Source organism: Salvelinus namaycush, chromosome 25 (genome assembly GCF_016432855.1).
Source record: "Salvelinus namaycush isolate Seneca chromosome 25, SaNama_1.0, whole genome shotgun sequence".
NCBI lineage: Eukaryota > Metazoa > Chordata > Actinopteri > Salmoniformes > Salmonidae > Salvelinus > Salvelinus namaycush.
This window is the reverse complement of record NC_052331.1, coordinates 4,034,473-4,059,557: the sequence shown is the minus strand read 5'-3', so window position 1 is coordinate 4,059,557 and position 25,085 is coordinate 4,034,473.

Below are 25,085 nucleotides of genomic sequence, written 5' to 3'. Positions count from 1 at the left end.
CCTGACTGTTACACCAGCTCTGTCAGGAGGAATGGGCCAAAATTCAGCAAACTTATTGTGGGAAGCTTGTGGAAGGCAACCTGAAACATTTGACCCAAGTTAAACAATTTAAAGGCAATGCTACCAAATACTAATTGAGTGTACGTAAACGTGTGACCCACTTGGAATGTGATGACAGAAATAAAAGCTGAAATAAATCATTTTCGCTACTATTATTCTGACATTTCACATTCTTAAAAAAGTGATCCTAACTGACCTAAGACGGGAATATTTACTAGGATTTAATGTCAGAAATTGTGAAAAACTGAGTTTAAATGTATTTGGCTAAGGTATATGTAAACTTCCGACTTCAACTGTAGATCATGAAATCCAATAGGCTAAAGTACAGGCAGGGAATAGGCAAAAAAAAAAAAAAAAAAGGCACCGTTAGTGAGGCAGGCAAAACAGTGCCTTGAAAGACATGTGTCACAAAACAAACAATACCTCACAGTGATGGGTTGCAAAGAACTGAACTAAATAGTGTGTGATAATGACATACAGGTGTGTGAACAGGTGATTAGAATTCAGGTGATTGGGATCTGGAGAGTGAGCTGCGTTCAGGGGATCTAGGTGTTTGAGGGTGTGAGTTGGAAGCAGACGTTACACCACCCTTATGTGCCATCATTAACAGGAAGTGACATCATTCATAAATGTTCAACTGCATGGTACAGAAACAGGCAAGTAATCACATTATTTTATATCTGTATTTTGTTGTTTTTTAAAGTCAGGTGGGGATTGTCGAGCTGACCAACACAACATTGTTACATGAAATAAAGATGGAAAACTAGTACTTATCAAAATTATACTTTAACTCATAAAAATATACAATCTATTAATTTCATGCACACCATGTGGTCTCCTGTACTTCACCACATGAGGAGCAGAGGCCATTTTGAGCAAAAAAAACTCAACCCTGTCACACTCAACCCTGTCACATGTTTCAATGTAACGGGGTAGTACATTTGTGACAGGGTTGAGTTATTTACTTTATTTATGAATATTGCATCTAAACAAATGAATAATTCGTTATATTATACATTGTTTATATTCACTTATGAAACATGCTGTAATCTGTTCCATGTGAACAAAAAAATATATTTTAAGATTTAAGTATGCTAGTGGTAGGAAAGTTGGGCAAGGCTCTTAACTTCAGTTGTTCCTCTAGATCCACAAGCGTCACTTTTTTAGTGATGGGCCTTGCACACAGTATACGTAGAGAGGCAACTTCCTGCTTTTCACAACAGAATTACACAAACGTGGATTCAAAGTTGGTACTTGGAACTTTTTTGAGTCAAGCCATGGAAAAGTGGCTCCCGATGGTGCGGGAGGAACGCTGAAGAGAACGGTGGACAGGTTGGTGGCTAAGGGCTGTGATATCAGTGATGCACAGGAGCTTTACAAAGCCTTCCGTGAGACAAACACATCGGTGAAGCTGTTCTTTGTGAAGAGTGCCGAATGTTGAACGTGCGATGGAGACGATGCCAAGCCCGATAAAAGTGGTGCCCTCCATCATGAGAATACACCAGCTTATCACCTATCAACTTATCATTTATGCTCCTGGTGAGCTGATGTCTCGAGATGTCAGCTGCCTTTGATCAACATAGAAGGACCTAAACTGTACATGCTTTAACACACAGCACTTCAGTTTCAGGCAGAAGGTCCTGGCTGCTCCAGAACAGCCAGCCAGTGAGGAAAATCCACAAACTGTGGACGAAATCCAGTGGAGAAATCCATGTCTTCTTGGGCAGTGGTGTGTAGTGGAATACGATGATGACCTTTATCCAGGCGTCATCCTCGGTACATCCGGCACATCCTCGGCACGGATGAAATGAGTGTACAAGTGAAATGTATGCATCGTGTAGGATGTCGCCTTCTCGAGACGACATCCACTGGCAGTTTGATGAAGTCCTTGAGATGATTCCACCCCCACAAGCGGGTGACATCCCACCACATAGAGGTTGAGAGAGATGTGTGGGCCAGACTCTCAGGAAGAAAACCATGAATGAATGAATATGGTGCTCCTGAGAAGAAGGATAGTCATGCTGACACTGGTGCTGTAGTTACAGCTGTTCTAGCATTCTACATGCCCTTGGAATAATGTTCCTACAGTTTGATGACACGCTGAACTTTTGGCAAAGATTAGTAAATATGAATTTCATGTTTTCTGGGCTCAGTCTGAAATGTTCAGGACGATCCCAAGAATATTAGATGTATGTTAAAATTCTGAATTGAAAGCATTTTTTTTATTTAAATGATGAGCCCGCTGACACGGAATGTCTATTTCAGGGTTTAATATTGCAAAATTCTGCGATTTTACATGCATTTTATATGTATAATAAATGAATTGGTTTGGGGGACACATGAGCATTAGGGAAATGTTGATTTTTATAACAAGTATATTTTATAATCCTATTCAGACAACGTCCATGTTGTCTGTGATGGGGTTGAAGATAAATGGTCTCCATATCAGACCAAAATGGACAATAATGAAGCGCTTTAATGCCTGAGGTGGGAAAATATGTTTTCTTTAAGGTTTAATATGTAGTTAATGTTGTGGGGTGTTCAGAAAATGCATTTATTTTAGTTTAAAAATATATATATATGTATATATATTACCGCAGCCCAAGAATGACCCATATCATACTAAACAGGTCAAATGCGGTCAAGACATAGGATACTATACATCCTAGAAATCGTATTATATTGTACAATATGTAATAAAATAAAACCTAACTTAAAGTAACATATTATACTATAATGAACAAAAATATAAACACAATATGTAAAGTGTTGGTCAAATTTTTCATTAGCTGAAACTAAAGATCTCAAAAATGTTCCATATGCACAAATATATTTCTCTCATTACATTTTGTGCACAAATTTGTTTACATCCCTGTTAGTGAGTATTTCTCCCTTGCCAAGATAATCCATCCACCTGACAGGTGTGGCATATCAAGAAGCTGACTAAACAGCATGATCATTATACAGGTGCACCTTGTGCTGGGACCAATAAAAGACCACTTTAAAATGTGTCGTTTTGTCACGCAACACAATGCCACAGATGTCTCAAGTTTTGAGGGAGTGTGCAATTGGCATGCTGACTGCAGAAATGTCCAACGGAGATGTTGTCGGAGAATTGAATGTTCATTTCTCTACCATAAGCTGCCTCAAACTTCATTTTAGAGAAGTTGGCAGTACATCCAACCGGCCTCACAACCGCAGACCACGTGTAACCACGCCAGTCCAGGACCTCAACATCCAGTTTCTTCATCTGCAGGATCATCTGATGAGGGGGAGCGGGGTGCGTGGGTAGACCTGGCTTCCAAGTGGGTGGGCCTATGCCCTACCAGGCCCACACATGGCTGTGACTCTGCCCAGTCATGTGTAATCCATAGATTACGGCCTAATTCATTAATTTAAATTGTCTGAATTTCTTCTATGAACTGTGTCTCAGTCAAATCGTTGAAAATGTTGCATGTTGCATTTATATTTTTGTGGAACATTCTTTTTGTAGAATATAATACGGTTTGCTCTGAGACCAGGTTGGCCAAGTGGGTTAGCTGTTCAGCTGTTTCTATCATACACATATTCAGCCTCAGTGGACAATTTCCTCTGCCCCGGGCCTCCTGTGCTCACAACAACACATAGATCAGGTGAACGAATGCAGCTATAGTGGCAGCACACTCACTGTGGATCTAGGTCATGCATTCATGGCTTTTTTCCCCTCCCTGTAAAATAATGTCAACATTAATCCAACCTTGATATTCCCATGTGATTTTTTTCTGTTTGTTTGTGTGCGTGCGCGTGTGTGGCTTGTGTGTGTGTTTATGTACGTGTTATGTACATTATTGGGCGAGAATAGGTATAATGAGATGAGCGGGGAAAAATAATAAGCCACTGTCTATACTTAGGGTTTGCCTGAAGCTATGCTTACATGATAGAGGGAGGACGGGACAGAGAAGGGAGGAAGAGGCGGAGGGAGGGGCTGTATAAGTATGATGACTCAAACTGATCCCCTATTCCGCATTGTGACTGGCTTCCGAGGCTGTTTGTCAGTGAGCTCAGCGGCTGACGATGCAGGGAGAGCAGATTATGAAGGGGAGCTCACCAGCGGCAGCCTCCTCTCATTGTCTCAATGGCTGCACACGTATTCCTCTTCTCTGCCTTGCTGTCCGCCCTCAGCCAGCCCACCCTGTCCTTAGATCAAGTGCCTGCACTCCTGGAGAGAAGGTAAATACCCTCGGTGTGTGTGTTGGTGTGTGTGTGTGTGATGGTGGAGTGGAGGGGGGTGTACGAATCCAGGGATGCTGGTAGGCTGATCTCTTTTGCTCTCCCTTCCTTTCTCTATATCTCTGTCTCTCTTGCTATCGCTATGTAAATACACAAGGCATCAGATCTGATACAGATGCTGTAAAAAAAGTTGGTGAATCTGTGGCCAGGGACTGTATGGTTATCTGTAATTTAGCGTTAATCAGACATTTCTCATTGATCACACAGCTGTTGTCTGTACAGGACAGCACTCGCTCTCTTTGTCTGACAGAGAGCAGGTAAATGAGGCCAGGACAATGGAGAAGAGAAGAGAAGAGAGTAGGAACAAAATAGAGGGATGGGATAGAAGAGAGGAGAGGAGAGGAGGAACAAAATAGAGGGACGGGATAGAGGAGAGGATGGGAGAAGAGAGGAGGAACAAAATAAAGGGATGGAATAGAGGAGAGGAGAGGAGGAACAAAATAGAGGGACGGGATAGGAGAGGAGAGGAGAGGAGGAACAAAATAAAGGGATGGGATAGAGGAGAGGAGAGGAGAGGAGAGGAGATAAGAGAAGAGGGATAGAGGAGAGGAGAGGGATAGAGGAGAGGAGAGGAGGGAGTGGGATAGAGGAGAGGAGAGGAGGGAGATGAGAGAAGAGGGATAGAGGAGAGGAGAGGAGAGGAGAGGAGGAACAAAATAGAGGGATGGGATAGAGGAGAGGAGGGACGGGATAGAGGAGAGGATGGGAGAAGAGAGGAGGAACAAAATGGAGGGATTGGATGGAGGGGAGAGAAGAGGAGGAACGGGATAGAGAAGAGGATGGGAGAAGAGAGGTGGAACAAAATAGAGGGATGGGATAGAGGAGAGGAGGGGAGATGAGAGGAGGAACAAAATAGAGGGATGGGATAGAGGAGAGGAGGGGAGAAGAGAGGAGGAACAAAATAGAGGGATGGAGAGAGGAGAGGAGAGGAGGAACAAAATAGAGGGATGGGATAGAGGAAAGGAGGAACAAAATAGAGGGATGGGATAGAGGAGAGGAGAGGAGAGGAGAGGAGAGGAGAGGAGAGGAGAGGAGAGGAGAGGAGAGGAGAGGAGAGGAGAGGAGAGGAGAGGAGAGGAGAGGAGAGGAGAGGAGAGGAGAGGAGAGGAGAGGAGGAACAAAATAGAGGGACTGGATAGGAGAGGAGAGGAGGAACAAAATAAAGGGATGGGATAGAGGAGAGGAGAGGAGAGGAGAGGAGAGGAGAGGAGAGGAGAGGAGAGGAGAGGAGAGGAGAGGAGAGGAGAGGAGAGGAGAGGAGAGGAGAGGAGAGGAGAGGAGAGGAGAGGAGAGGAGGAACAAAATAGAGGGATGGGAGAGGAGAGGACAGGAGGAACAACATAGAGGGATGGAGAGGGGAGGAGAGAAAGAGAGAAGAGAGGAGAGAGGAGAGAGGAGAGAGAGAGGAGAGAGGAGAGAGAGAGGAGAGAAAAGAAGAGAATAGAGAACGGTACATAATAACATTACAGTTTTATTCACTATATGACAGTCAATACTGCATTGAGAACGAATTCTGGTTGTTATGAGGTTTCTAATGGTTTTCTGTTAATATTCAGATTTCAAAAGCTTGAAACTGCTCTTTTCTGCTCTCTGAGCTCACTGACTTGTGAATGAGTTTTCCTTTTCTGCTCTCTGAGCTCACTGACATGTAAATGAGTTTTCCTTTTCTGCTCTCTGAGCTCACTGACGTGTGAATGAGTTTTCCTTTTCTGCTCTCTGAGCTCACTGACGTGTGAATGTGTTTTCCTTTTCTGCTCTCTGAGCTCACTGACATGTGAATGAGTTTTCCTTTTCTGCTTGGCTCTTCAGGTGCAACTAAAGGATAGCAGAGAGCGATCATACAAAAGGTAGAATGGTAGCTTTTAGAGTTTCAAGAGGAACGATATTAGCTAGAGATTACCTAGGGAAGGGCAAAATCAAATCAACCCTTTATTTAAATGGTATATGGTATACAGAAGCCATGGATTACAGGCAACATCCGTACTGAGCTAAAGGCTAGAGTTGCCACTTTCAAGGAGCGGGACACTAATCCGGACGCTTATAAGAAGTCCCGCTATGCCCTCAGACAAACCATCAAACAGGCAAAGCGTCAATACAGGACTAACATTGAATCCTACTACACTGGCTCTGACGCTCGTCGGACGTGGCAGGGCTTGTAAAATATTACGGACTACAAAGGGAAACACCGCCGCGAGCTGCCCAGTGACATGAGCCTACCACACGAGCTAAATGCCTTTTATGCTCGCTTCGAGGCAAGCAACACTGAAGCATGCATGAGAGCACCAGCTGTTCCGGACGACGGTGTGATTACTCTCTCCGTAGCCGATGTGAGCAAGACCTTTAAACAGGTCAACATTCACAAAGCCGCGGGGCCAAACAAATTATCAGGATGTGTACTCAAAGCATGCGTGGACCAACTGGCAAGTGTCTGAAATGTTCAACCTCTCCCTGACCGAATCTGTAATACCTACATGTTTCAAACAGACCACCAATGTCCCTGTGCCAAAGGAGGCAAAGGTAGCCTGCCTAAATGATTACTGTCCCGTAGCACTCACGTTGGTAGCCATGAAGAGCTTTGAAAGGCTGGTCTTGGCTCACATCAACACCATCATGCCGGAAACCCTAGACCCACTCCAATTCGCATACCGCCCCAACAAATCCACAGATGCAATCTCTATTGCACTCCACACTGCCCTTTCACACCTGGACAAAAGGAACACCTGCGTGAGAATGCTGTTCATTGACTACAGCTCAGCGTTCTACACCATAGTGCCCTCAAAGCTCATCACTAAGCTAAGGACCCTGGGACTAAACACCTCCCTCTGCAACTGGATCCTGGACTTCCTGACAGCCGCCCCCAGGTGGTAAGGGTAGGCAACAACACTTCTGTCACGCTGAGCCTCAACACTGGGGCCCCACAGGAGTGCATGCTTAGTCCCCTCCTGTACTCCCTTTTGACCCACGACTGCATGGCCAAGCACAACTCCAACGCCATCAATAAGTTTGCTAACGCCACAACAGCCTGATCACCGACAACGATGTGACAGCCTGTGAGTCAGCGGTCAGAGACCTGGCAGTGTTGTGCCAGAACAACAGCATCTCCCTCAAATGTGAGCAAGACAAAGGAGCTGATCGTGGACTATAGGAAAAGGAGGGCTGAATAGGCCCCCGTTAACATCAATGGAGCTGGAGTGGAGCGGATTGAGAGTTTCAAGTTCCTTGGTGTCAGAATCAACAACAAACTCTCATTGACCAAGGACACCAAGACAGTTGTGAAGAGGGCACGAAAACACATTTTACCCCTCAGGAGACAGAAAAGATTTGGCACGGGTCTCCAGATCCTCAAAAAGTTATACAGCTGCATCAACGCCTGGTATGGCAGCAGCTCGGCATCTGAAAGTAAGGCGCTACAGAGGGTAGTGCGTACGGCCCAGTACATTGCTGGGGCCAAGCTTCCTGACATCCAGGACCTATATAATAGGCAATGTCAGAGGAAAGCCCAAAAAAATTTCAAATTCACCAGTCACCCAAGTCATAGACTGTTCTCTCTGCTGCTGCACGGCAAGCGGTACCAGAGCGCCAAGTCTAGGACCAAAAGGCTCCTTAACAGCTTCTACCTACAAGCCATAAGACTGCTGAACAATTAATCAAATGGCCACCCGGACTATTTACATTGACCCCCCCCCCCCCCCCCCCCCCCCCGTTTGTTTTTACACTGTTGCTACTCGCTGTTTATTATCATAGTCACTTTACAAATTACCTCAACAAACCTTTACCCCATTGACTCGGTACCGGTACCCCCTGTATATAGCCTTGTTATTGTTATGTCATTTTCTTGTGTTACTTTTAAAATGTAAAAAAAATGTCACTTTAGTTTATTTAGTAAATATTTTCTTAACTCTATATATTGAACTGCATTGTTGTAAGTAAGCATTTCACAGTAAGGTCTACACCTGTTGTATTCGGCGCATGTGACGATTTGATTTGATTTGAAATTAGATGGGGAGCATGGCTGCACAGATATTGTTAGGTCTCTCCAGAGATGTTAGACCTGGTTCAAGTCCAGGCTCTGGATGGGCCACTCAAGGACATGTTTTCATCAAGGATCTCTCTGTACTTTGCTCCGTTCATCTTTGCCTCAATCCTGACTAGTCTCCCAGTCCCTGCCACTGAAAAACATCCCCATAGCATGATGCTGCCACCACCATGCTTCACATTAGGGATGCTAGGTTTCCTCTAGACGTGACGCTTGGCATTCAGCCCAAAGATTTCAATCTTTGTTTCATCAGACCAGAGAATCTTGTTTCTCATGGTCTGAAAGTTGTTAAGTGCCAAGTGGGCTTTTGTGCGCCTTTTTACTGAGGAGTGGCTTCGGTTTGGCCACTCTACCATAAAGGCCTGATTGGTGGAATGCTGCAGAGATGGTTGTCCTTCTGGAAGGTTCTCCCATCTCCACAGAGGAACTCTGGAGCTCTGTCAGAGTGACCATCGAGTTCTTGGTCACCTCTCTGACCAAGGCCCTTCTCCCCCGACTGCTCAGTTTGGCCAGGCAGCCAGCTCTAGGAAGAGTCTTGGTGGTTCCAAACTTCTTCCATTTTTAGAATGATGGAGGCGACTGTGTTCTTGGGGACCATCAACGCTGCATAAATGTTTTGGTACCCTTCCCCAGATCTGTGCCTCTACACAATCCCGTCTCGGAGCTCTACGGACAGTACCTTCGACCTCATTTCTTGTTTTTGTCTCTAACATGCACTGTCAAATGTGGGACCTTATATAGACAGGTGTGTGCTTTTCCAAATCATGTTCAATCAATTGAATTTATCACAAGTGGACTGTAATAAAGATGTAGAAACATCTCAAGGATGATGAATTGAAGCAGGATGCACATGAGCTCAATTTCGAGATCTCATAGCAAAGGGTCTGAATACTTACAGTGCCAGTCAAAGGTTGACACACCTACTCATTCAAGGGTTTTTCTTTATTTTTACTATTTTCGAAAATGGTAGAGTAATAGAGAATACATCAAAACTATGAAATAACCCATATGGAATCATGTACTAACTAAAAAGTGTTAAACACCTCAATCTATTTTGTATTTTAGATTCTTCAAAGTAGCCACCCTTTGCCTTGATGACAGCTTTGCACAATCTTGGCATTCTCTCAACCAGCTTCACCTGGAATGCTTTTACAATTGTCTTGAAAGAGTTCCCACATATGCTGAGCACTTGTTGGCTGTTTTTCCTTCACTCTGCGGAACATAACTCCTCCCAAACCATCTCAATTTGGTTGAGTTCGGGTGATTGTGGAGGCCAGATCATCTGATGCAGCACTCCATCACTTTCCTTCTTGTCCAAATAGCCCTTACACAGCCTGGAGGTGTGTTGGGTCATTTTCCTGTTGAAAGACAAATTATAGTCCCACTAAGCGCAAACCAGATGGAATGGCGTATTGCTGCAGAATGCTGTGGTAGCCATGCTGGTTAAGTGTGCCTAAATAAATCACTGACAGTGTCAGCAGCAAAGCACCCCCACACCATCACACCTCCTCCTCCATGCTTCACGGTGGGAACCACACATGCGGATATCATCCGTTCACCTACACTGCATCTCAGAAAGACACGACTGTTGGAACCCAAAATCTATGTGCAAATAGACCATTGCCATATATGGATCTGTGCCATTCACTTTGAAGTGGACTGTGTTTATAGTATGAGCGGTCATGAGTAGATTGACTTGTTTTGAGATCACAGCGAGAGCTGCATGTGGCCACGTGTTCCCATTTGTTCATGTTCTTTGCTAGTTAGTGAGTTATAGATCATTTGTAGTCAGCAACAGGGAAGTGATTGCCTCCTACAAAAGCACAACATGTGTACATTTCTAGACATCTTTTTTGTTGTCTAAAAGGGTGTTGTATTTTGAAACCGTTTTGAAAAAGCTAAGTAGCCAATAGCCAGCAGCATAATTTGTCTGATTCTCTGTAATAATGGCATGGGAATAATAATGCAATTTATTTTGTAAAGTGGTTTCTTGCTTCAAATAAAACTTTCAGTCACCTCCTTGTCTGAAGGACAAGTGGATAAACAGGTTAATGTCAAGCCCTGCATGTTTTTTTCCAGAAGTCTCATGGAATGTAGGCCTACATTGAACACCACACATTGGCATCTACTGTAGGCTGAATCCACGTTAAAATGTTATGAGACACATTTTCTCCATTGTTTTTGATGGTAGGTGACTCTGGTAGCCCTACATTATGATCAAATAGCCACAGAAGCCTGTAACTCAAAGCGGATACATCCACAGTGTTCACAGTGAACACGCACTGGAAGTGGCACATTTTCACAACATTCAAGTTTGCGCTCAGCAGACCTCAAATTTGCTCAGTGACAAAACATTTTTGAGGGAACATTGCTGATGGACGATTTAATGAAATTGGGAGTGTTTACGGTTTCTGTCAGAATCACTTTAATAGATGACATTGACGCCTTCTGGAAACAGAAGATACTCTACAGGAATGACGGAGTCCATCCAAATCATCTTGGCTCCTGGACTCTGTCCACGCATTTCATGGCTGTGTTGAGACAATGACTTATCCATGACCCAAACCCAGCTCAGCTAATCCCTAACATTGTGACAATGAGTCGTCATAATGCTGCATCAAATGTACATTATCCCAGGGGCTTTGGCAGACACAGTGTAAGTAACTTAATTTATGTCCCCCTAACTGCCCTGAAAGCAAGACCACTTTGTGCAGCTCACCCTGCACTATCAGCTCCAATATAAATAACATGAGTAAGTCTACTTCTGATAAGCGTCCCAGTGAAGCATTAAAAACAATCAAGCAACCCAGAAAAGTGCTAAAGTAGCCCATATTAACATACGCAGCCTGAGAAACAAGGTCATTGACGTCAATAATAGATGACATTCATATTCTGACTATCCCTGAAACTCACTTAGATAATACCTTTGATGATGCAGTGGTAGTAATACATGGTTATAACATCTACCAAAAATACAGAAATGCCAATGGGGCGGTGTTGCGGTCTATATTCAGAACCACATTCCTGTAAAGCTTAGAGAGGATTTCATGTTAAATACAGTTGAAGTAATATGCTACAGGTTCATTGCTACAGGTTCATTGTAAGTCGCTCTGGATAAGAGCGTCTGCTAAATGACTTAAATGTAATGTAAATGTAAATGTTCATCTGCCTCACCTAAAGCCCATTCTGGTGGGAAGATGCTATAGACCACCAAGTGCTAACAGTCAGTATCTGGATAACATGTGTGAAATGCTTGATAATGTATGTGATATCAACAGAGAGGTATATTTTCTGTGTGATTTAAATATTGACTGGCTTTCATCAAGCTGCCCACTCAAGAAGTAACTTCAAACTGTAACCAGTGCCTGCAACCTGGTTCAGGTTGTTAGTCAAACTACCAGGGTAATTACAGATAGCACAGGAATGAAATCATCAACATGTATTGATCGCGTCTTTACTAATGCTGCAGAAATGTGCTTTATAGCAGTATCCAGATATATAGACATCCAGAAAATATATAGATATCCAGACAATATAGTAGCCCATATCTAGGAAAACCAAAGTTCCAAAGGCTGGGCCTAATATAGTGTATAAGAGGTCATACAATAAGTTTTGCAGTGATTCTTATGTTGATGATGTAAATAATATTTGCTGGTCTGTGGTGTGTAATGAGGAGCAACCATACGCTGCACTTGACACATTTATGAAATAGCTTCTTCCAGTTACTAATAATCATGCACCCATTTAAAACAATGACTGTAAAAACTGTTAAACCCCCTTGGATTGATGAGGAACTGAAAAATGGTATGGTTGAGAGGGATGAGACAAAAGGTATGACAAATAAATCTGGCAGCCCAACCGATTGGCAAACGTATTGGAAATTGAGAAATCATGTGACTAAACTAAATAAAAATAAACTATAACTATGAAACAAAGATAAATGATAGAAAGAATGATAGTAAAAAGCAAACTCGGCTCCATCATTCATTGAATCTGATGGCTCATTCATCACAAAACCCACTGATATAATATAACTACTTGAATGACGTTTTCATTGGCAAGATTAGCAAATTTAGGCATGACATGCCAGCAAAAAAAACCATCAAGTATATCTGACCAAATTATGAAAGACAAGCATTGTACTTTTGAATTCCATAAAGTGAGTGTGTCTGACAATCTGAATTACTGAGGATAATAGCGGACGTTATTGTCACTGCTATTTGTCATATCTTCAATTTAAGCCTACTAGAAAATATGTGCCCTCACGCCTGGAGGGAAGAATAGTAAAGCCCCCTTTAGTGGCTCAAATAGCCGACCAATCAGATCTCGCTCCTGGCACGAGCGCAAGCACAAATCTGAGGACATCTGGCTATCCACCGACGCGATGTGATCATTCTCGCTCATTTTTCAGAATAAAAGCCTGAAACTATGTCTACAGACTGTTCACACCCTGTGGAAGCCATAGGGAAAGGAATCTGGTTGATATCCCTTTAAATTGAGGATAGGCTTGCAATGGAAAAGAGTCGTTTCAGAAAAATAGCACTTCCTGGTTGGATTTTCCTCAGGTTTTCGCCTGCAATATCAGTTCTGTTATACTAACAGACAATATTTTGACCGTTTGGAAACTTTAGAGTGTTTTCTATCCTAATCTGCAAATTATATGCATATTCTAGCTTCTGGGCCTGAGAAATAGGCAGTTTACTTTGGGCACGTTTTTTATCCAAACATCAAAATACTGCCCCCTAGCTTCAAGAGGTTTATTAAGGATCCGCCCCTTGTTTTTCAAATTTTCACCTAAAATGACATACCCAAATCTAATTACCAGTCGCTCAGGACCTGAAGCAAGGATATGCATATTCTTGATACCATTTGAAAGGAAACAGTTTGAAGTTAACCTCTACCGATCCTGTAGAGGTTAACTTCATCACTACTTGTTTTTGTAAGAAGTGTTGACAAGCTGAATGTACTGAGCTGTCTGTTTTAAACTACTAGCACACAGCTGGGACACCCATGCGCATCCCACAAAACATGCCACGGGAGGGCTCTTCATAATCCCCAAGTCAAGAACAGGTCAAGAACAGACTATGAGAGGCGCACAGTACTACATAGAGCCATGACTACATGGATCTCTATTCCACATCAGGTAACTTATGCAGCAGTAGAATCAGATTTTTAAAAACAGGTAAGAATACCTAAAAATACACCTTATGGAACAGCGGGCACTGTGAAGAGAAACACACACAGGTACAGACACATGTATACGCATACATTGGAATATTGTTGTATGGTGGTATTATACATTTTGTAGTGGTGTAATAATGTCATATGTGTGCTTTATTGTGTTTGGACCCCAGGAAGATTAGCTGCTGCCTTGGCACCAGCTAACGGGGATCCCTAATAAATACAAATACAAATGATTAGTTTCCCGTTTATTCTTGGGCTAGCTAGCCTACTGGCAGCGGAGACATCGCATTTGTAAAATGATACATGGTTCACAGGTTGTAGAGACAGACATGTAGGTTTATACAACCCCCAACTGTTGCAAACCAAATAGTAGCATGGAAAAATGATGTGCATATGCTTTTTTTCCCACAGGGAGATTAAGTTGATGAATTTCCTGCCCAGGCTTTAGGACAGTGGACTTATTACATAAACACGCATATCAACCAATCAGCATCCAGGATCCAAACAACCCATTTAATAATATAAATGATCAATTCAAAAGGCACTCGCACATCTAGGCTATCTTTGGTAACAGTTGAATAAGATGAGAAAAAATAAGAAACCTGCACACTGCTCTTGATTGTATCACTGCTCTTTAATAAGGTTTACGTCTCGGCCTCAAGGCCTTCGTAAGAGCTTTTGTGAGTAAAAAAAATAATAATTGCACTCTTATGTAGACATAGCTCCACCCACAAGTGTTACCAAATATAACAATGTGCAACTATCTGATGTTTCCTGAATTCCACAATCATCTCCTTTGTTTTGTTGATTTTGAGTGAGAGGTTATTTTCCTGACACCACACTCTGATGGCCCTCACCTCATCCCTGTAGGCCGTCTCGTCGTTGTTGGTAATCAAGCCTACCACTGTAGTGTCGTCTGCAAACTTGATGATTGAGTTGGAAGCGTGCATGGCCACGCAGTCATGGGTGAACAGGGAGTACAGGAGAGGGCTGAGAACGCACCCTTGTGTGGCCCCAGTGTTGAGGATCAACACTGGGGAGATGTTGTTTCCTACCTTCACCACCTGGTGGCGGCCCATCAAAGTACAGGACCCAGTTGCACAGGGCGGGGTCGAGACCCAGGGTCTCGAGCTTAATGACGAGTTTGGAGGGTACTATGGTATTAAATGCTGAGCTGTAGTCAATGAACAGCATTCTTACATATGTATTCCTCTTGTCCAGATGGGATAGGGCAGTGTGTAGTGTGATGGCGATTGCATTGTCAGTGGACCTATTGGGGCGGTAAGCAAATTGGAGTGGGTCTAGGGTATCAGGTACGGTGGAGGTGATATGATCCTTGACTAGTCTCTCAAAGCCCTTCATGATGACAGAAGTGAGTACAACGGGGCGATAGTCATTTAATTCAGTTACCTTTGCCTTCTTGGGTACAGGAACAATGGTGGCCATCTTGAAGCATGTGGGGACAGCAGACTGGGATTGGGAGAGATTGAATATGTCCGTAAACACACCAGCCAGCTGGTCTGCGCATGCTCTGAGGACGCGGCTAGGGATGCCGTCTGGGCCGTCAGCCTTGCGAGGGTTAAAACGTTTAAACATTAAAGCGCTTACATTACATATAAAACAAAATATAAAACGGTACATCTGTAGTGGCTTCCTTAACAAAATATAAAACAGTACATCTGTAGTGGCTTCCTTTCCTCTTTACCGCAGCCACTGCCCTAGCCTGAAACGGGGTTGTTTCGTACGCATACAGTTCACACTCAAGGTTTCCAAACGGCCAAAACATTCAATGACATCCAGGGATATGGTGCAACAAAAAGGTTTATTCTTCTTATATCTAACAAAAAAATGATTATCCAATCAACTTAAATGGCTGCAAGCCCTAAGTCGGGCTCAATATGACAACAGCCAGTCCAAGTGCAGGGCGCGAAATTCAAAAGATATTTTTTTGAAATATTTAACTTTCACACATTAACAAGTCCAATACAGCAAATGAAAGATAAACATCTTGTGAATCCAGCCAACATGTCCGATTTTTTAAATGTTTTACAGCGAAAACACCACGTATATTTATGTTAGCTCACCACCAAATACAAAAAAGCACAGACATTTCTTTCACAGCACAGGTAGCTTGCACAAAACCGACCAAATAGAGATAGAATTAGTCACTAACCAAGAAACAGCTTCATCAGATGACAGTCTTATAACATGTTATACAATAAATCTATGTTTTGTTCGAAAAATGTGCATATTTCAGGTATAAATCATAGTTTTACATTGCAGCTGCAATCACAAATAGCACCGAAGCAGCTAGAACAATTACAGAGACCAAATTGAAATACCTAAATACTCATCATAAAACATTTATGAAAAATACATGGTGTACAGCAAATGAAAGACAAACATCTTGTGAATCCAGCCAATATTTCCGATTTTTTAAAGTGTTTTACAGCGAAAACACAATATAGCATTATATTAGCTTACCACAATAGCCAAAAACACAACCCATTTATCAGCAGCAAAAGTTAGCGATCGCAAAGAAACAGCAAAAGATATATAATTTTTCACTAACCTGGACAAACTTCATCAGATGACAGTCCTATAACATCAGGTTATACAATACACTTATGTTTTGTTCGAAAATGTGCATATTTAGAGCTGAAATCCGTGGTTATACATTGTGAAAATGTAGCAACTATTTTCCAGAATCTCCGGATATATTTCTGACACTCACCTATTCTGACCAAATAACTAATCATAAACTTTACTAAAAAATACTTGTTGTACAGCAAATGATAGATACACTAGTTCCTAATGCAATCGCCGTGTAAGAATTCTAAAAATAACTTTAGTACGACATGCAGCTTACGTTATAGCGAGACAGCGCCCAAAATAAGAGCGGAATATACATCTAAACATTTTCGACAGAAATACGAAATAACATCATAAATGGGTCCTACTTTTGTTGAGCTTCCATCAGAATCTTGCACAAGGGGTCCTTTGTCCAGAACAATCGTTGTTTGGTTTTAGAATGTCCTTTTTCCCTCTCGAATTAGCAACCAAAACTAGCCAAGTGGCGCAAAGCTGTCCATCGTCACCAAACGCAGAGAACGGAACACTCCAAAACTCCCGAAAAACTTTCAATAATCTGATAAAACTATATTGAAAAAACATACTTTACGACGATATTGTCACATTTATCAAATCAAATCAAAGCCGGAGATATTAGCCGTCTATAACAAAAGCTTTTCAGAAGCCAATGCTGATGTCCTACCCGCGCCTTCCTGAACAAAGGAAATTGGGGTCATGTCATTCCAAGACCTCTCTTTTGACCATAGATATACACTCCATTTCTTCTCTCACTGCCTATTGACATCTAGTGGAAGGCGTATGAAGTGCATGTATACTAATAGATTTCAAGCAAATTAATAGGGAGGCCCTGGAACAGAGCCTCGATTTCAGATTTTTCACTTTCTGACAGGAAGTTTGCTGCAAAATGAGTTCTGTTTTACTCACAGATATAATTCAAACGGTTTTAGAAACTTGAGTGTTTTCTATCCAATAGTAATAATAATATGCATATTGTACGAGCAAGAATTGAGTACGAGGCCGTTTGAAATGGGCACCTTTCATCCAAGCTACTCAATACTGCCCCTGCAGCCATAAGAAGTTAAAGCATAGATTACTTGACATGGAAAATACATAATATGACCTGTTTGTATGTCTGTATGGTCAAAAAATTATACCGCTCCCGCGTCTAGCAAGTACCCCCCCCCCCCCCAACCTCCCGTAGGCCCAACTTCCTGCCTTTATCCTAACACATTTACCACAGTACAATGGATGGGCAAGAGGGGGGGTGCAAAAACTAAGTTACACTAACAACAAATGAATAGATCTCAATCAGGTAAATATAAATCATAAAAGGTACCTAATATTTCATCATATACATAAATATTTAATATGTTTACACAAACGTACACGGAGCTCAGTATGTTCTGTCTTTTATACAAATATGTCCAAATCGGCTCTAACAACATCATATAACATTATTACACCACTACATATCTACAACACCAAATGTACAATAGGAAATGTAAAATACCACCATACAACAATATTACAATGTGTGCATGTGTCTGTACCTTTGTGTGTCTCTTCACAGTGCCCGCTGTTCCATAAGCTGTAATATATAAATAATACATTTGAACACTGCTTAAAGGACGTATAGTCCAAGGCCTATGCTGTTGTGTAGGTGGAGTTATGGGTCCATTTGCATATATTCTCATTTATTCCATTAAATACACATGTGGAACTACCAGAAAATCATTTTTATTTTTGTTTCAAAACTTCTTGAAATGTTGATCCCATTGCCACACATTGGCCCCATGATTTATAGAAAAACTGATGTTTCCCTTGGTTTCTGTCCCTGTGTGTGGGTGCGACAACACAGAGTTACACATAAACAAACTTACAGTCAATAACACAAATGTAGAAGAGTAGGGAGGTAGGCAAAAAATAGGCCCTAGAGGCAAAATAATTACAATTTAGCATTAATACTGGAGTGATAGATGTGCAGATGATGATGTGCAAGTAGAGATACTGGGGTGCAAAAGAGCAAGAGGGTAAATAATATGGGGATGAGGTAGTTGGGTGTGCTATCTACAGATGGCTGTGTACAGGTACAGTGATTGGTAAGCTGCTCTGACAGCTGATGCTTAAAATTAGAGAGGGAGATAAGAGATTTTTGCAATTCGTTCCAGTCATTGGCAGCAGAGAACTGGAAGGATAGGCGACCAAAGGAAGTGTTGGCTTTGGGGGTGACCAGTGCAATATACCTGCTGGAGCGCATGCTATGGGTGGGTGTTGCTATGGTGACCAGTGAGCTGAGATAACGCAGGGTTTTACCTAGCAAAGACTTATAGATGACCTGGAGCCAGTGGGTTTGGCGACGGATATGTAGTGAGGGCCATCCAACGAGAGCGTACAGGTCGCAGTGGTGGGTAGTATATTGGGCTTTGGTGATAAAACGGATGGCACTGTGATAGACTACATCCAGTTTGCTGAGTAGAGTGTTGGGGGATATTTTGTAAATGACATCGCCAAAGTCAAGGATCGGTAGGATAGTCAGTTTTACAAGGGTATGTTTGGCGGCATGAGTGAAGGAGGCTTTGTTGCGAAATAGGAAGCCGGTTCTAGATTTAATTTTGGATTGGAGATGCTTAATATGAGTCTGGAAGGAGAGTTTACAGTCTAACCAGACACCTAGGCATTCGTAGTTATCCACATATTCTGGATCAGAACCGTCCAGAGTAGTGATGCTAGTCGAGTGGGAGGGTGCGGGCAGCAATCGCTTGAAGAGCATGCACTTAGTTTTACTAGCATTTAAAAGCAGTTGGAGGCCACGGAAGAGGTGTTGTATGGCGTTGAAGCTCGTTTGGAGGTTTGTTAACACAGTGTCCAAAGAAGGGCCAGATGTATACAGAATGATGTCGTCTGCGTAGAGGTGGATTTTTTATTTTATATTTTACCTTTATTTATACAGGTTTTTTCTCATTGAGATAACATCTCTTTTCCAAGAGAGACCTGGTCCAATAGCAGCAGGAGGAACAATGTTTCAGACAAAACAACTTACATACACTAACACAATATTAAACAAAACTATAAACAGACATGCAGTACAACAATTACATATTAAATAAAAAACAAACATCTTGACTAAAAACAGCTGGCCTAAAAACAATAACACTCTTCTATGATACAGTATATACATCGATCAAGTGTTTAAACTCCACCAACGAAACTAGATCAGAGAATCACCAGCAGCAAGAGCGACATCATAGATATATACAGAGAAAAGAGTAATGTGCATGTGTGTGTCTGTCCATTTGTCTTTGCGAGTGTGTGAACATGCGTGTGTACATACGTATGTGTCCCTGTCTCTGTCTGTGAGGTGAGCCAAGGATGGCTTTGATTATATAAAGGGACTGTTCAGCACCCCGGCCCCATGTGACAGGCTCACCATCCCTGTGTTGCTGACCTCGCTGAACAGGTCAGCACTGGCACAGGAACAAACGGCTGGGATTAGTGTGCACACATATACACAGCTTTTTTGAATGACTGTTAATTGTCCTTGAATTGAACAACAACCCAGCAGTTATCTATGCCAGGCCAAGGCTACCTTAACCTGGGCAGCAGCACCAGAGATAACCGACCCAGAACTTTCAACTACCCCAGAACAACAGTTACTGTTCCAGCTCACTAGGACTAGGGTAGGTGACCACTGAACCATGTGTGCCTCTCTGGCAGTCCCTTTCGGAATCCCAATCCTATGGCCTTGAGCCAGGTGGACAAACACAAATTGGTAGGTTACTCTCTGATAACAGCAGGTGAGTACAACACAAAAATGCCAGAGAGTGGGGTATTAAATGCCCCAGATGGATACCGACCCAAGAGGAAATAATTAAGATAATTTTATCAAAGCTAGCTGATTGGGGCATTATCAAACAGCGTGTCTGTCTGATACCTGTTAGGTAGGTGTTAAGATGGTGAATTCTATCAGTGTTGGCCTATATAAATTAACCCAAATCAAATTAAATTGTATTTGTCACATACACATGGTTAGCAGATGTTAATGCGAGTGTAGCGAAATGCTTGTGCTTCTAGTTTCGACAATGCAGTAATAATCAACGAGTAATTTAACCTAACAATTCCACAACTACTACCTTATACACACACAAGTGTAAAGGGATAAAGAATATGTACATAAAGATATATGAATGAGTGATGGTACAGAACGGCATAGGCAAGATGCAGTAGATGATATAGAGTACAGTATATACATATGAGATGAGTAATGTAGGGTATATAAACATAAAGTGGCATAGATTAAAGTGGCTAGTGATACATGTATTACATAAAGATGGCAAGATGCAGTAGATGATATAGAGTACAGTATATACATACACATATGAGATGAGTAATGTAGGGTATGTAAACATTATATTAAGTGGCATTGTTTAAAGTGGCTAGTGATACATTTTTACATAAATTTCCATCAATTCCCATTTATTAAAGTGGCTGGAGTTGAGTCAGTATGTTGGCAGCAGCCACTAAATGTTAGTGGTGGCTGTTTAACAGTCTGATGGCCTTGAGATAGAAGCTGTTTTTCAGTCTCTCGGTCCCTGCTTTGATGCACCTGTACTGACCTCGCCTTCTGGATGATAGCGGGGTGAACAGGCAGTGACTCGGGTGGTTGTTGTCCTTGATGATCTTTATGGCCTTCCTGTGACATCGGGTGGTGTAGGTGTCCTGGAGGGCAGGTAGTTTGCCCCCGGTGATGCGTTGTGCAGACCTCACTACCCTCTGGAGAGCCCTACGGTTGTGGGCAGAGCAGTTGCCGTACCAGGCGGTGATACAGCCCGAGAGGATGCTCTCGATTGTGCATTTTGTGAGTGCTTTTGGTGACAAGCCAAATTTCTTCAGCCTCCTGAGGTTGAAGAGGCGCTGCTGCGCCTTCTTCACAACGCTGTCTGTGTGGGTGGACCAATTCAGTTTGTCCGTGATGTGTACGCCGAGGAACCCACATCCCAGGCACTGCTCCACAATATAAAGTAGGCCTAATTCAAACCACAGATAAAAGCAAACCAAGCAAGTTCACTCACAATGTTGACTTTACGCTGAGTTGTCAACTGGGTTACAGGCAATGCACCCCGTGAGCTATTCCTCTGACAGACATTGTCATTCAATATTGACGCAAAACCACACATGGCATAAATGCTTAAAATAAGGGGTAAACCATTACAGTGAATCTGTATAGAGGTTGTTCTTTATCTAGGCCTATATTTAATGGAATTGGGTGCCCTAGTGTGGTTCACCAGCCCGATCAGTTCTCAGAGTGAAGGTGGTCAGACTCATAATGGAACCCGATTCCCACACACACGCCACTCCTGTAGCATAACTCTCGTGGCTTATCAGACTTAGAAGGATCAGGTGTTCGTGAGTGTGTGTGAGGGGAGAGAGAGGGTGGAGGTAGTGTAGTGGGTAATATTTGATACATTTCCACCCCTACAGTAGTGGGGTTAGTCATAGTCTCAGTAAGCCTGTGATGGTGATTTAGATGGTTAAAGGGATCGGGTTGATATTAACCACAAGGGATGCCACAGACAACCTGCATGGTCAGCCTACCCAGGGCGATACAAGATGACCAGCCACAACTATAGGCCACTGCTTGATAGGAAATAAAGTAAGCTTTGCTTTGTATCGGGGAGATTTACCACCAACCCCATCCATTACAGATGTGTAGCCGCCACCTGCACGACAGCCTTTTGGCGCAGAAAGCTCGCCGTACATCGGCTATGATGATCTGGTTATGATCAGAAGGTGAACTGTTGAAAGGATAGTATCGTATATGAACGTAGAACATATGTTGGCCACTGTTAGTATAGTTTGCCTACACAGACAGACGTGTGCTGTTTCGGGAACCTGTTCCGGCAACTCTGAGGAAATGTGCCCTGACATGTAGCTGCATCTTTGACCCTTTTCCTCTTCTCTCTACAGCACAGAAGAGGACTACGTCACAGAGGTCCCATACCCAGCTGTGAGAATCAGAGCGGGTACGTAACAAACCATGTCTCACATTTAACATGACTGTGGGCCTGATGCAATCAAACCTCTTTTAGCCACGTGTATGCAGTATCGTTTTACAAACTACTGCCCACACTTAAAGCTTGAAGAATCAATGTAAAATGTCAATTTAGGGAGTATATTTCTAAGCAAATATATTTGAGCCAAATAGTATCTGACTGTTTTATTTGTGTGTGTCAGGTGGTCTTGATGGAATGAGCTTGGAGACTCAGGGTTATGTGCCCACTAAAGAAGCCCCACTCAGAAGATTACTGAAGGTAGATCTCTCTCTCTCCCTCTCCTTCTTCTTGCTCACTTTCTATATAGCTCTCTCTCTCTCTCTCTCTGATCCTGTGCATCTTAGTATCATATCTCCCCCAAGAGGACACTGTTCAGATTCTCTAGTCTACAGTTTTTTTTTACAGTAGTCCTATGGTGAATCCCAAACCAGCCTCTCGCTCGCAGGGCCCTCCATTTCCACGTGTTGCTGACGAAACTCAGGGGGTGGCTTCCAGAGAGTGGCGAGGGGATCAATAAACCCATCAACTTCCGGACACACTCGTGACTTGAATGATAGATAGATTTATTTGAAAATGTAAAACAATCCAACCACACATGTGGATAATGAATTCATCAGTATTTCATCTGTTACATGTATCAAGTCTTGAAATCAGACATAAAATAATACATGTGGCAGATATATGCATCCCTCTCCATTCTTTTGTATCAAAATGCGCAAACACCAAACATATCACAGTGTCGGGATAGCATTTTGCTCTGAGGCTTGCAGCCTTGCTGGCTTGGCCGAAGTGGTTATCAGAGAGTCTAATTAGTGACTAAACTCTAGATCATTTTAACTTCCTCAGCTTTGGGACATTTGTGTATACGGCGGAGGCTAATATATTTACACACATTATATGTGTCTATTACAATCTATGCAACAATCAGAATGCATGATTTGTCACTTGAAAACGTGAATAAAACAGTAAATATATTATGCTCCTGTCACGTTCCTGACCTGTTTTCTGTTAGTTTTTGTATGTGTTAGTTGGTCAGGACGTGAGTTTGGGTGGGCAGTCTATGTTTTCTGTTTCTATGTTGGTTTAAGGGTGACCTGATATGGCTCTCAATTAGAGGCAGGTGGTTTTCATTTCCTCTGATTGAGAGTCATATTAAGGTAGGTGTTTTCACACTGTTTGTTGTGGGTGGTTGTCTCCTGTGTCTGTGTCTATGTACGTTGCGCCACACGGGACTGTTTTCGGTTTGTTTGTTCGGTTGTTCGGTTTATGTAGTCTGTTCCTGTTTCATGCGTTCTTCGTGTCATGTAAGTTCTTATGTTCAGGTGCGTCTACGTCGTTTGTTGTTTTGTAGTTTGTTAAAGTGTTTTTGTGTTTTTTCGTCTTTTATTTAATAAATCATGTCATATCAAGAAGCTGCATTTTGGTTCAATCCCTGCTCCTCCTCTTCGGATGAAGAGGAGGAGGAAAGCCGTTACATCTCCGTACATATACTGTATACAGTGTGCTACAGTAGAAACAACAACACGATATACAGAAACTATAATGATAATGTAATAAGGCACTTACTTTGATGGGAACACACACATGTCCAAAGTTTTTGTTACTAAGGAAAACAACAATGAAGGCAATGCGGGCGCCAGCTGGAAAATGTGCCAGGGGGAAAAGTTGGAGCAGGTTCTGTTCTGACTGGAGATGCAAAAATGTCTGCATACTTGATCTGGGGAAATACAGGGAAATGCTTGGGCTCTCTTTGTCCAACTTAGTAAAGCCTCAAATGGAAATTGGAAGCAACAGTGAAATTGAGTACTTCTACAGTGCATTCAGAAAGTACACAGACCCCTTCCATTTTTCCACATTTTGTTACATTACAGCGTTATACAAAAAAAAATACTCAGAAATCTACACAAAATACCCCATAATGACAAAGCGAAAACAGGTTTGTATAAATGTTTGCAAAAAACAGAAATATCTTATTTACATTAGTATTCAGACCCTTTGCTATGAGACTCGAAATTGAGCTCAGGTGGATCCTGTTTCCATTGATCATCCTTGAGATATTTCTACAACTTGATTGGAGTCCACCTGTGGTAAATTCAATTGATTGGACATGATTTGGAAAGGCACACAACTGTCTATATGAGGTCCCACATTTGACAGTGCATGTCAGAGCAAAAACCAAGCCATGAGGTAGAAGGAATTGTCCATAGAGCTGCAAGACAGGATTATGTCGAGGTACAGATCTGGGGAGGGGTACCAAAAAAGTTATTCAGCATTGAAGGTCCCCAAGAATACAGTGGCTTCCATCATTCTTAAATGGAAGAAGTTTGGAACCACCAAGACTCGCCCGGTCAAACTGAGCAATCAGGGGAGAAAGGCCTTGGTCAAGGAAGTGACAAGGAACCCAATGGTCACTGACATCGGAGTTCCTCTGTTCAGATGGGAGAACCTTCCAGAAGGACAACCATCTCTGCAGCACTCCACCAATCAGGCCTTTATGGGTTGGAGTTGGCCAAAAGGCACATAAAGGACTCTCAGACCAGGAGAAACAAGATTCTCTTGTCTGATGAAACTAATATTGAACTATTTCTCCTGAATGCCAAGCATCACGTCTGTAGGAAACCAGGCACCATCTCTACAGTGAAGCATGGTCGTGGCAGCATCATGCTGTGGCGATTTATTTCAGCACCAGGGACTGGGAGACTAGTCAGGATCGAGGGAAAGATGAATGGAGCAAATATACAGAGAGATCCTTGATGAAAACCTGCTCCAGAGCACTCCGGACCTCAGACATTTTTTTATTTTATTTTTTATTTTACCTTTATTTAACCAGGTAGGCCAGTTGAGAACAAGTTCTCATATACAACTGCGACCTGGCCAACTGGGGTGACGGTTCA